The sequence below is a fragment of the Chionomys nivalis genome, chromosome 3 (genome assembly GCF_950005125.1).
Source record: "Chionomys nivalis chromosome 3, mChiNiv1.1, whole genome shotgun sequence".
Taxonomy (NCBI): Eukaryota; Metazoa; Chordata; class Mammalia; order Rodentia; family Cricetidae; genus Chionomys; species Chionomys nivalis.
This window is the reverse complement of record NC_080088.1, coordinates 109,234,988-109,248,676: the sequence shown is the minus strand read 5'-3', so window position 1 is coordinate 109,248,676 and position 13,689 is coordinate 109,234,988.

Here is a 13,689-nt window from a genome sequence, read left to right as displayed (position 1 = left end):
ACAATAGGAGACATCCAGGTGGGTGGCAGCTGCTGTGGGTACCGTCCAAAAAAGCAGTAATATCAGGAATGAGGGGAAGATTACAGAAGGTTTTGGAACATAGATCTGTTTAGGGAGGCTGAGAAGAAGTGAGCCAAGAGCTGAGGAATGTGGGCAGCATTCCTGTGGAGTGGCACCTGGGCCAGGGTTACAAGGGGATCTCAGAGGGCAGAGGGTGCCGTTCCACATCCATTCGGGCGATGGCAGGGTCTTCGCTAGGGTGGCACAGAATAATGACTGGAGATGAGCTCTGAACGCTGAGGGAGTAGACAAGACCACATCTCAGGAGGAGATGGCTTGTTCTGGAATGTTCTTGGAGCACTCTTATTTTGAAATATTCTTGGAGCATTCTTATTTTGAAATGTTCTTGGAACATTCTCGAAGTTTGGTTTTTAAAGACACAGACCTTTGTATTGTCTGTTTTTAGGAATTATCTTGATTGCTTTTCCTGTTTCTCAAAAGTATCATCCTGTTGCTGGCTAAATCCTGGGGAGATTTTATTTGGCACCATTGTGATATGGTTCAAACTCAACCCCAGAGAAATGGGTCCCCTTTGGAGAGCGGAGAGAGGAGTCAGTAGGTAGAAAACCCTCAGGAGGAGCAGCCTGGCTGGGGAATTTCTGCTGAAGGCCGGCAGGACCACCAGACATCAAGGAGGGAAAAGGGAAGACCTCCTTCCCTGGACCTCACCATGCTCTTACCCGGGGCCTCTCTTCCTGCCTCAGGGGTGAATCGTGTCTTTGTGATCGCATTTTTCTGTTTCTGTCAGAGACAGAATCTCACTCTCTGGCTCAACCCTCAAATCTGTGGTCATCCTACCTCAGGTGTGTGCCACTACACCCAAGTCCTAAACATTTTTTGGTGGTTTTTGATTTTTACATGTCTGTGTGTATGTGTGCATGCACCTGTAGGTGCCCATGGAGGCCAGAAGAGGGCGTCAGATTCCCTGGAGCTGGAGTTACAGATGGTTGTGAGCTGCCAGATGCAGGTGCTGGGAACCCAACTCGGGTCCTCTGCAAGCACATCAAATGCTCTTAACCTTAACCGCTGTGCGCCACTCTAGCCCCACCTAAACACAGTGGGCAGTGTGACTCATGAAAATAAATGAAGTGGCAGGTTAATGACTTCAGCAAGCTTTTGTTTCCACCTTAGCTTAAAGAAATGGTGTTAGGCACTTAAAATAGGTTTCCAGGGTAAACAAAACCAGGAAGTACTTTCAGGCCCGTTAGTTAATAAGCTGGTTTGCGTAAGTCCACAGTGGCTGACATAAACATTACCCTCTCTTTTAAGTTGAAGATCTAATGCTTTCTTTTTAAAAAACAAAAACAAAACTCTTTGCTTACTCCCCCCCCCCTTAAAAAAAAATCTTCATCAGTGAAGGGCAGTCCAGCCCTGGCCCTGCATTTGAATCCAGCATCCTGACAGAATAGATAGATGAAAAAGGACTCTAGTTTCCCTCAGCACAAAACAAGAATAGTAACAGTGCCATTCACAGAATGGGCCAAGCAAATGTGTGCCAGGCCTGGGCATGGTTCCCAAATGCTGCTCTGGTTGGCGTCATCTCATCATGAGTTTGCGTATAGAAGATAAAGGGCAGCCAGTTCACTCCTGTTTGTAAATCACCAGGGACGTCGTCGTATCTCATGCTCGCCCGTGAAGCTTTGACGCGGGCACTCTTGTATTCCTGGCTAAAGGTGAGTCCACAGCACAGTACTGTCCGAGAGTTCCAAAGGCTCTGCCGCTGCCGCGCCCAGCTCTCAGAGCCCTCTTGTGCCTCCTCTGGCAACAGAGCAAAATGTGCCATAGGAAAGGACGGCCTGCCAAGCCTGAAGACCCCCGTGGCGGAAGGAGAGAAACAGCTCCCACAACTTGTCTTCAGACCTCCACACGTGTATCATAGCAAATGTGGAGGGGGGAACGTTTACAACCAGGGAACGGGCTCCCTGCGCCCCAGCACATCCACAGAGATGAGTGAACTCTGTATGAGGCTGTGGCTGGGCACCACAGCCCTGAGTGGCTGCCAGACACCGTCAGCTTTGGTTCTGCGAGCACTTTCCGTCTCCTGACTCAGCAGTCCTGGTGGGTCGTCCAGGCTGTCACCCTCCTTGTCCCGCTGTGCTGGCTTGCTGACTGGATGAGCGTATGAGAACTGTGCTCCTGCATCTGCTCTGCTCCCTGGGCTGTGCGCGGTTGTGCTTCTCTCTGAGTATTCCGCCTTTATCATCTCCCTGGTTTAAACTTCTACAGGTCTTACACAATCGTTTTACTTAGAACTTAATCTGTTGTTTTGGTTTTACTCCATAGCCTTGGACTCACAGCAGCCCTACCTCTGAATCTCAAGTGTGGGGATTACAGACAGGAACTGGCCCCTAGATTAACGTGGTTTTTCTTTTAGTTTTGTTTTTAATGTGTATGAGTGTTATACATATGTTGACATGTATGTCTGTACACCATGCATGTGCCTAATGCTCTTGGAGACCTGAGGAGGGCATCAGACCCCCTGGAAGTTCTAGATGGTTGTGAGCCTTCATTCAGGTGCTGGAAATCAGACCTGGGTCCTCTGCAAGGGGAGTCAGTGCTTTTAACCACCGCATCATCTTTGTAGATCCTGGGTTAGCTTTTAATCTTGTGATTAAGTAAGCAAGATATATCTAAAGATATATCTACCGTCTGGAGGTATTTTAATGCCTAATAACAGTCAAAATAGATGAAATATTCTAAATTTCATGTCGCAGAAATTCAAAACTTCATTTTAGCAAATATACCTTTCTGGTGACGTCTTTAATCCCAGTGCTCGGGAGACAGAGGCAGGTGGATGGTTGTAAGTTCCATAATTGTCAGAGCTACTTAGTAAAACCCTGTCTCAAACAAGACAAACAAACAAAAACCAAAAAAACAAGCCCAGGCCCCAGAGACGAGCATGGCTGACCACACATCACTCAGCGGTGATGGGTTCCTGTCACGGCTGCTGCTGCGTGAAAACTCATGGACACTCGAGGAGAATGTTCATCTGGAAATCAGGGAAATCCTTCCAAGTCATCTGTGTGCACAGATAGAGTGTTGTGGATTATTTGGGCAGTGTTTTAGACCAGTCAGGGATGTTAGCTGTGAAGAACAGGAATGAACAGGCTGACTTGAAAGCAGGAAACGTCAGAAGGGATATCAGGCAGTGCTATCGGGCAGCGCTCAAAAGCGCCCAGAGAACCAGGCTCGTAAAAAGGCAGCGGCAAGGAGCCACAGGGAGAGTTCTCTGTGGGTGCTGCCGGGGTGTGGTCATGGTCCAACAGGCCACGTCCCTGAACCCTGTCACAGCCTCTGCAGGCATGCCTCCACTGGCACTTGCTGTCCTCCTGGGCCAACACAGATTTGTCACACTACCAAGGATCAAGCCCTTGAGTTATCTAAAGTGGCCTCGGCTGCTCTGATCAAGCTCCATTTGATGAGAGCTCAGAACAGTAACCATTGTGCTTCCCCCCCTCCAGAGGCCAGCAGTCCTCAGCACCTGGCCGTACCCAGTGTTCAGTGGTCATCAGCACCGTGCTCTCTGGGGTCCTCGGCTGGAATCTGTTACTCTCCGGCCTTGTGTGGCTTGTAGCCACAATGATACAGCCAGATGTTCCAGATACCTCCCTTGCCACATAGCTGTCTTCCCTTTGCCTATGTGTCTTTGGGCCCAGGTCTTAGGATACCAGTCATTGAAATTAGTCCCTCGGTACTGTGACCTCATCTTAATTATGTCATGTCTCTGAAGACCCTGCTCCCACCGAGGTCACAGTCACAGGTTTCTGGTGGACATGAGTTTGGTTGAGTAGGGGGACACATACAGTGTGGTACCAGGTCTGGGCTGCTACCTAATATTCTCCCACCAAGTCCTATCCCTCATGAATTAACTTCCTTCAGCTAGGACCCGCTACCCCAGTGAACTAACTTCTTTCCATATAAGCGCCACATCCACCCGCCTGGCTGTGGGGACGACACATCCCTCTTTGTTTGCCACAGTGGACAGTGGGTCCCCACCTCTCCGCAGGACCCATTGAGTGGGTTAGACGAGGGTGGGGGAGCTGCCCCTCTGCAGTCTACGGCCGTGATAGCGCTCCCAGCCACTCTGTCTACTGGGAAGGAAATCCCCAGTCATTAGGAAGAACTTCAGCTCCTAATTTGCTGCAATGCCTCCTCTGTTGACTTGTCTTCAGCAGCAGCGCTTAGGAGGGACTGTTGAATTAATGGCTCTGATGGCACTCAGTCTTCCTCCCTCAGAGGACTCACAGGGCCTCCCAAATAGACTTCTGTAGCGGGCTTTCTCAGACCGCCAGCCCCCAAATCATGACACGGAGACTTATTAGTTATGAACGCTGTGCCTTAGCTTGTCGCAGTAGTTCTTAGAATTTAACCTGTTTCTCTTCATCTAGGTTTTGCCTCAGGGGTTTTTACCTCTCTTTCATTCTGTACGTCCTACTCTTTGTCTGGCTCACTGGTATCTGCCTGCCTAACTGGCTGGCCCCAGGCATCTTCTCTTTCTCCCTCATTCTCTCTCGAACCTAGATTCAGCCTCCTACTTGCTCTCTCTGCCTGCCAGTTCTGCCTATCCCTCCTATGCTTTTTGACCATTCAGCTCTTTATTAGACCAATCAGGTGCCTTGGGCAGACAAGGGAAAACAAGTGCAGCATAAATAAATGAAACACATCTTCATAGTTAAAGTAATATTCCACAGCATAAATACATGTAACACACGTTCATAGTTAAAGTAATATTCCACACTAGACTTCTCTTCCGTGGTGGGGTTCTAGAAGCTGCTTGTTAATATGAACTCTGCCTCTGCCGTAGGCTGAGTGCTTCCTGCCCAGGTAGACATCTTTAGACAAATGGAACAGGGTACCTAGAACAACCAAGGCTTGCATTGGCTTTCCTGTAATGCCTCTTCCTGGGCCAAGGAGGCCACAGGGTTTCTGCTCCTCTTGGAAGTGACCACTGCTGTAGTCCAGTCTGGAATATTCTCCAGGTATCCATTCATGCACTGATGGAAGTCCCTGCCCACGGTGCTTTTGGGTGGTGGTGAAGCATTTAGGAGGTGGGACCTAATGACACTGAGGCAGAACCTAGTGGGAGGCGTGAGGACATTGCAGAAGTGGACTGTGGTAGTGTGAATGCAAGTGGCCCCCATGAGCTCATAGGGAGAGGCATTGTTAGGAGGTGTGGTTTTGTTGGGGTAAGGATGGCCTTAGTGGAGGAAGTGTATCAATGTGGAGGCGGGCTTCGAGGTCTCATATATGCTCAAGCCATGCCCAGTGTCTCAGTTCATTTCCTGTTGTCAAGATGTGGAATTCTCCAACACCATGTCCACCCGCACGGGGCCATACTCTCTGCTGCCGTGCTCCCCACCATGATGGTAATGGACTGAACTCTGAACTGTAATCTGCCCTCACAATTAAATGTTTTCTTTATAAGAGTTGCTGTATTCATGGAGTCTTTTCACAGCAATAGAAAACTTAAGACACGGCCCCTCGGAGGAGGATGTTAAGTCACGGAGGATAGGAGAAAATGAGGCTAACCATAGTGAACCCTTGGCGGGGACAGGGAAGCCCTGGCACCTGCCTGTCCTTGTCTTTGCTTCCTTGCCGCCATGAAGTCATGTAGCCTGCCATGGTGTGTTGGACTTTCCACTGGCCTGAAACAACAGGGTCAAGCAACTATGGCCTGAAACCTCTGAAACCATGAGCCAAAAGGAACCCTTTTTCTTACTAAGCCGATTTACCTCGAGCCTCTCTCACAGCTGCAGAACACTGAGTAACACGTCTCTATAAGCTATAGCCAGGCTATAAGCCAGGCTCCCCTTCCGGGGACCCTCCTCTGCCTGCCGCCACTTCCTGTTGTCCAGTAAGCATCCCGGATGTCTGCTCAGAACAACAAATATATTATTCCCTCTGCTGTAAGCAGCCTCTCCTAATGAGGCGCTTTGTTTCTGGGCCATGGCTACAGGGACCCAGATGCTGCAAACATTGCTCATTCTGCTTCACAACAACCTCAAGTTACATAAAAGCCCCTTGGCAGATGCAGTGGAAGAGGTTGCAGGAGGCAGCCAGAGGCCTCCTTCCCTGGAAAGCCACAACTGTATCCTATGCCCAACCTCACTGTCTTGAAATGCCACCAGCTGAAGGTCACCCAGGAGGCTTTACTTTCCGGTGGCTTTGGTTGACTTTGGTTTTGGTTTTGGTCTTGACCATGAGCCAGAACCCCAGGAAAAGCAGGTAAGCACTGCTTCCACCAGGTGCTCACAGGCTGCAGTTGTTCCAGACAGACACAATGACCACTTTCAGCTGGGGCAGCATCCTGGTGGGGATGCCCCCCTGCATCGTAGGGCCTTCAGCAACATCAGCAGCCTCCACTCACTGCGTATCAGGAGTGGGCTCCCAACAGTGGCAACCAAACCCTCTCTAGGCGTCGCCATCATTCCCTGGGGCTCACCACCATCCCTGGCAGAGAGCCTTTGCTGCAGGCCTTTGTTCTAGGCTCACAGAGCACAGTGTGCCTATGCCTGGCATACCACAGCAGCTGACTCAGGTGTCAAGTCGCCACTCAGTCTATTGCTGCTAGCCCCTTACTGAGGGACAATAAGAGTCATTGCTAAGTTGCAGGGCAATGGCCCTGCTGCCCCAAACCAAAGGCCAAGCTTTCCCAAAGCCAGAGCAGAAATGACAGTGGCTTCCACTCTCATCACCGGGATCTCATCACCGTAAGCATCTCAGTTCCCCAGTAGGGACTTTAGTATTAGACACACAAGAAGGTGACAAATAATTGAAGCCAGGCCCTGCTGGCAGGGCTGAGGACAAAAGCAAGCAACCCAGATGAAGATTTCTACCCTCCTGGGCTCATCCGGCAGCAGCTGTGAGCAGGGTGGCCTTGATGACACTGAAAATGATCGTGACTGCAGCTCCACGGGAAGCCGCTGTCAAACCGCCTGCTCAGATCTGGGGGTTTCTGTTTGATCTCTGCTGCCTCATCTCACAGGCTGCTTCCCCGATAGAGCGAGGGGGGGGATGGGAGGGTGGGAAGTGGGGGGTGGTGCCCCAGGTGAGCAGGGCCACAGGTGCAGAGCTGCGCGATGTCATGTGGGTGGTGTCAGTACTGACTGTCACTTAAGCTGTGAGCCCTGGGCGAGCTCCTGTGGAGTGCCTCTCCTGTTTGTGGTCCCGGAGCTCAGGATCGGTGTCTGCTCATGAGTGTTCCAGGTTCTTCAGCCTGCTCTGTGGCAGCCTGGAGCCGGCTGCACTGGGGGGATTTTCAGCACTCAGTGAGAGGGAGAATGCAGTGTGGCCTCGGTTACCCACTCTCAGTGGTGGGTTAAAAGGATTGCCTGGGCGGCTGCCTGGGGTCGTGGCTTAGTTGATACATGCTTGCCACATAGTCACAAAGGCCTCAGTCAGACCCCCAGCATATGTGTAAAACCCTGGGTGTAGAGGCTTGTCTCTATAATAGTGATGCTGGGGAGGTAGACGGGAGGATCCCTGGAGCTTACTAACCTGTCAGCCTAGCCTGCTTGGCAGGCTACAGGCCAATGAGAGACCCTGCTCCAAAAATAAAATGGTGGAGCAGGTGATGGCTCAGCAGGTAAAGGTGCCCGCCCCCAGGCTTGGCAACCTGAGTTCAATCCCCAGAACTCACATATTGCACACACACACACACACACACACACGTAATAACTTTTTTAAGAAAGGTGGCTAATACCTGTGGACAGTATCGGACGTTGTTCTTTGGCCTCCACATATCATACACACACATGCACAAACATAAAAGGTGTCTGAAGCTAAGCATGTGACATGCATCTGGAATTCTAGCACCCAAGAAACTGAGGCAGGAGGATGGTAAATTTGAGGCTAGCCTGGACTACATATTCAGACCCTGCCTCAAAAAGGAAAAATGCTTAAAAGTTCTCTTTCCTGTCAATGGTTTTATAGCCAATGAGAGAGAAGGAGGCTGCTGGGAATGACCTTCCTGCCTTGTTCATCTCCTTGTCTTTAGAGGGAGGAGGCCCTGACTCCACCCTCCAGACTAGCGGGAGCACAGGAAAGGCCACGGCTTTTGTTCGTGGGGTGCTTCCATGCTCTGAGTCAGTGACTCTGCCTCCACATTGGGCAGAGGGTTTAGTGGATACAAGATATCAGTCTCCAAAGGAAGTGACCAGTGGTGGTATTTTAGACTATGATCCCCAAAGAAGGTTGACAGGAGCCAAGAAAAAGCCCTGCTGTGTCTTCTCAGCTTCCACTGGCAACTGTGTCCCATGTGAGTGTCTGTAGGAACACACGGTCCTGCGTGAACCCCTGGAGTCCATCTGTAGACCCTTCAGGTGGTGGCTGCCCCAAAGAGCCTTTTGGAATAAGCACCCTTCCTAGCTTAGTCCCCAGATCGCATTTCCTCAAAAAACAAGCTGAGGCTGGGTCCCCTGTCCTGAGCCTCAGATTTTTTTTGTTGTTGTTTTTTGTTTGTTTTTCCAGACAGGGTTTCTCTGTGGCTTTGGTGCCTGTCCCGGAACTAGCTCTTGTAGACCAGGCTGGCCTCGAACTCCCAGAGATCCGCCTGCCGCTGCCTCCCGAGTGCTGGGATTAAAAGCGTGCGCCAGATTTTATCCATCTCAAGCCCAGCGTTGACCAGCCAAGCTCCTCTGCAGACCCATGCTTGGCAGAACCCCTCTGTTCCCCAGGCTGGGCTGTCCCGTTCTCCACAGCACACTTTGCCAGGGTGTGCTGCCCCCGTCCCCATATCAGCCACTTCCTTTCTCCATCCTGACTGCGAGTGGCTTCCGGGTTAAGAGAAGACATCATAGCTCACTTCTGGCATGATACTCTTAGAGAAGGGTTTCACAATGCTTTCTGTGTCCCTCTGAAAGGGCCGGGTTTAGAGCAACTCAGTGGGGGCCTATGCTGACCCTGCTGCATGCTCAGGGCCTTCAGGACATGCGTGGGGTCATGAAGGACACCTGACTGCAGCGATGGACATTCAGATGGATTCTCTGGAGAAAGTGAGGTCTCCCCTTTCTCTCTTCTTCTCTCCATCCCCCTTTCCCTGATCCTCTCCCTCCTCCACTTCCCCCCTTTCTTCTTACTATTTTCTTTTTGCAGAGTTGTGACAAGAACCCAAGACTTTCTGGTTTGAATACAAAACGTCCCAACAGGGTCACGTGTCTGAGCACTGGGCTCCCAGCTCAGTGGTCCTGTATGGGGGTACTGGAACCCTTGGGAAGTTGGGTCTTGCTCGAGGCCTTCCTTTTCCCTTCCTTCCTCCCTCTCTTCCTCCCTCCCTTCCCATCCCCCAACACAGGACATGGTCATTACAAAGAACGTCCTCCAGAGGGCAGGCAAACCCAGCTCACAGAACACAGGTCTCCCAGTCTTTCACCACATAGACAGGAACAGGATGCCTTCTTCCTCCCTACAAATGGCCCCTGCTTTTTCTAGGATCAAGGACTTTTTTTTTTTGCTAATATGTTAGCTTATTTAGAAAACTTTAACAACTGTTTTGTGGAGGTCAGAGGACAGCTTTCAAGAGTCAGTTCTTCCATCACACTCAGACTTGGTGGTAGGTGCCTTTACCTGCTGAGCCATCTTGCTGGCCCATAGCAGCCTGTGTGCGTGTGTGTCTGTGTGTGTATGTGTGTGTGTCTGTGTGTTTGTATCTGTGTGTTTGTTTCTGTGTGTGTATATGTGTGTGTGCTAGTGTGTCTTTGTGTTTGTGTCTCTGTATGTGTGTGCATCTCTCTGTGTGTGTATCTGTGTGTTTGTTTCTCTGTGTGTATGTGTGTGTGTCTGTGTGTTTGTATCTGTGTGTGTATGTGTGTGTGCTAGTGTGTCTTTGTGTTTGTGTCTGTGTGTGTGTGCATCTGTGTGTGTGTATGTGTGTGTTTGTTTCTCTGTGTGTGTATCTGTGTGTTTGTTTCTCTCTGTGTGTGTGTCCGTGTGTGTCTGTGTGTGATCCTAGGAGAAAGAAGAAGGGAGTGGCCTAGCTGTTAGACATTGGGGAGGAAGACAGGGCTGAGGATCTTACCCACTGAAGCCATCTTGCCAACTCTACCAGGAGCAACTTTAATCATGAAGATCACTGAGCCTCATGGTCTCCCAGCTGCACCTAATAGCTGGTAGCATCTCACTGTATTTGCTTTGAGACCTGTCTAGTGGCTGGCCCTCTGTGTGTGTAGTATTAGCCCAGCCATTTGAACCAATGTGCAACCGTCTGGCCCCTTCCCTCCTAAATGCTGCTGCTTCTGCTTCTTCCTTCTCCTCCTCCTTCTTCTTTCCAGGACATCCAGGGCTACAGAGAAACCCTATACCTAAAAGACATACACACACATATTATATATGTATAAAATTTTATGTGTATGGGTGTTTTGCCTGCCTGTATGACTGTGCATCATGTATGTACCTGGTGCCCAGGGAAGCCAGAAGAGGGCATCAGTTCTCCTGGAGCTGGAATTACATGTAGTTGTGAGCCACCATGCAGATGCTGGGAGCTGAACCTATGTCCTCTGCCAGAGCCCTCTGTGGACCACCACTCCAGCCCCGGCACTAAATGTTCCCGGAGTACACACCTTCAGGGGATGGTGGCTTTCTCCCACAAGTCCACACAATCAGAAACATGTCTGTAAGCCCCTAACATCACCCATAGTCAACCTTCTCCAGATGTTCACCACATCTGGATCTCACCTCTCCTCCTCCTCCATTTCTCCCTTCTTCCTCTTTCTTTCCTTTCTCTTCTTCATCAGAACCCAGGAATTTCCTCTTGATTCCGACTGTTCTGTTTCTTTTCATTACTCTTTCTCTTCTCCCAGGACAGACTCTATGTGCGTATGTGGCCCCCAGAGATCAGCCTTGGCCTTGGGTCTCGTTCCTTGATGCTCAGCTTGTTTTTTGAGACAAAGTCTCTCGCTGAGACCTGCAGCTTGCTGGTTCAGTGAGGCTGGCTGGCCAGTAAGCATGAGGGATTTGCCTGTTTCACCTTCCCAGTGCTGGGATTACAAGGCCTCCATGCCTGGAACTGTTGCTTGTTTGTTTGAGGGTTTCTCTGTGTAGTCCTGGCTGTCCTGGAACTCTCTAGGTAGACCAGTCTGGCCTCATACTCAGAGATCCACCTGCCTCTGTCTCTACAGTGCTGGGGTTAAAGGCGTGCGCCACTTTAAAGATTTATTTATTTATTTTGTTTACAGTGTTCTGTCTACATGTATGCCTGCAGGCCAGAAGAGGGCACCAGAATTCATTATAGATGGTTGTGAGCCACCATGTGGTTGCTGGGAACTGAACTCAGGACCTCTGGAAGAACAATCAGTTCTTTTAACCTCTGAGCCATCTCTCTAGCCCAATACCAATTTTTTAAAGGATCGTTTTCGACATCTTTAATCTGAATAATGATAGTCTCTTGACAGCCTAGGAAGTATTTTGCAGCATATCTCGACATACGCAGTAAGGAACGACCACCAGTGTGAGCTTAAACCACACTTGTGGACTTTGACATTATATGCTGGCAACTAGGAAAGCTCCAGACAGGGGCAGGGAGGGGAACAGAGAGCTCTTTTCACATTCGTTATTTAGTTACAGCTTACAGTATTCCTTACAGGTTCTCTGCTCTGAAGTCCTGGGACCAAAGCATATACTGTCTCTTGTCCAAAGTAGCAGAAGATAAGGTCTGGATGTGGCCTCTATTCTGAGGACCTCATGTAACCTCTCCAAAGGATCCAAGATTTTAGAGAGATCCCAATGCCTTGGAGTTGTGTAGCAGGTAGCAGGCATCATTCACAGGGTAGAGGGTGGAGAAGCCTGAACAGTTGTTACACGCACACACACATGCACACGCATGCACATGAACACACACATCCCACAGAACTGAGGAAGAGAGAGGGGCTGCTGAGTTCCCTCACCCTCATCCCCCCCCCCCAATTGCTGGAACAAACAGGAACCGGGACTCAACTGGGACTCACGCTCTCCATTCCCCTGTTTGACTTTGGCCCCAGGCTTTGCAATTCAGCTTTTGAATTCTTTTCTTAAGCCAATTCAGACATTCCAGCTGGCTTGGAAAAGGCTTTGGGAGGGGATCCTGAACATCCCAGGGCTTGGCCAGTACCAGGAACATTCCAGCATTGCTCATTGGGAACCTCAGAGTCAGCATCACATATTCTGAAGAAAAACTTGAACCTTCAGTTAGGGGAGCCAGGTTTGCTGACCATCAGTAATCCTGACAGGGAGGGGCAAGTGGGGAGGACCGAGGCCAGCCTGGGCTACATCGTGAATTCCAGGCCATCCTTGAATTCAAACATGACATAGTTCAATAGAACATAGTGAGGCCTCACTATGTGGAAAGAAAAGCTAAGAGGCTGGGGAGACAGCTCGGTTGATAATGTGATCGCCATGCAAGCACGAGGACCCAAGTCTGATCCCCGAGTCTGTAAGCCCAGCAGACGGGGGGGGGGGGGGGGGGCGGCGAAATAGAACCCCTGGAGCTCACTGGCCACAAAGACATGAAGGTGAAGAGTGGTGCTTCTTGGGGCTGTGGCGCATAGTCCTTTAGAAGGAGCACAGAGCTGGCTGCGTGGCTGTGTTGGCAGAGGAGCTACAAAGCAAACACGAGGCCCTGGGTCCATTCCTAGCACTGCACAAACTAGGAATGTTCCTGCACGCCTGTGATTCTAGTAGGTGGAAGCAGAGCAATTAGAAACTCGAGGTCATCCTTGCTGCCTGGGTTTGAAGCTAGCCTGAGCTACATGAGGCCCTTTCTCAAGAAAAAGGAGAGAAGGGGTATAAGGAGGAGGAAGAAAGCAAGTAAGGAAGAAAGGAAGGAGGGAGGGAGGAAAGGAGGGAGGGAGGGAGGAAGAGAGGGAGGAAGGAAGAGAAAATGGGTGGGCTACCTCTCCTGCCCTCTGCAGGGATTTGGCCTTACCCTGTGCTCCGTGACCCTCATTGCACTGAAAGGGCCAGCAGATGGCACATCACTGTCCCCACTGAGACACTCTTGTTCTCCTCCGCTGTGCTTTGGGGACACCAGCCCTGGCATTTTCACTGCTGTCCTTTGGGAACTCACCCTAAACCATCAGTTCATCTTTGTTGGGGGTGCTCTTCCACAGGCCATGGCTCTGAGAGTTCTCCCAGTCTTGCTCCGGGCTCCCAGAGATTGTTAAGACAAACCCGGGCTCCTGTGGTCTTGAGTGTGGGGGTGACCTTCTGGGCAGGTCCTCCTTCCTGCTGAATCTCTGTTGCTTTTTTTTTTTCTCTTCCTTTCCTAATCTTTGTCTCAAACCCCTGTTGGGATGAGGATCTGAGGGGAGGAGAAGAGGGCAGCCTGGTGCCCCAGGCGTCTCCCTCAGTGCCTACCTATATGATCACAGCTTGTTCCACTTAGCTTTGCCCAGAAAATGAGCCCTTGAGCCTCGATTTGTCTGCCTGTGGGGCTTCCCACAGGTTGCTGTCCAGTGCCTGACACAGCCATCCTGTGGCTTCACAGTCTCTAGGATTAAGAACTCTAGGTCCCTTCTGGCCTTTGACCTCTGCCTTTGACAGCTCCTGTGACCCCCAGGGCACCATAGATCAGATTTCCTGGTCAGCGTGTTCACGTGGGCTTTATAAACAGGCCCGTGGCTAGCAACCCTGCATCTCAAGCCAGGGTCAAACCTGGGA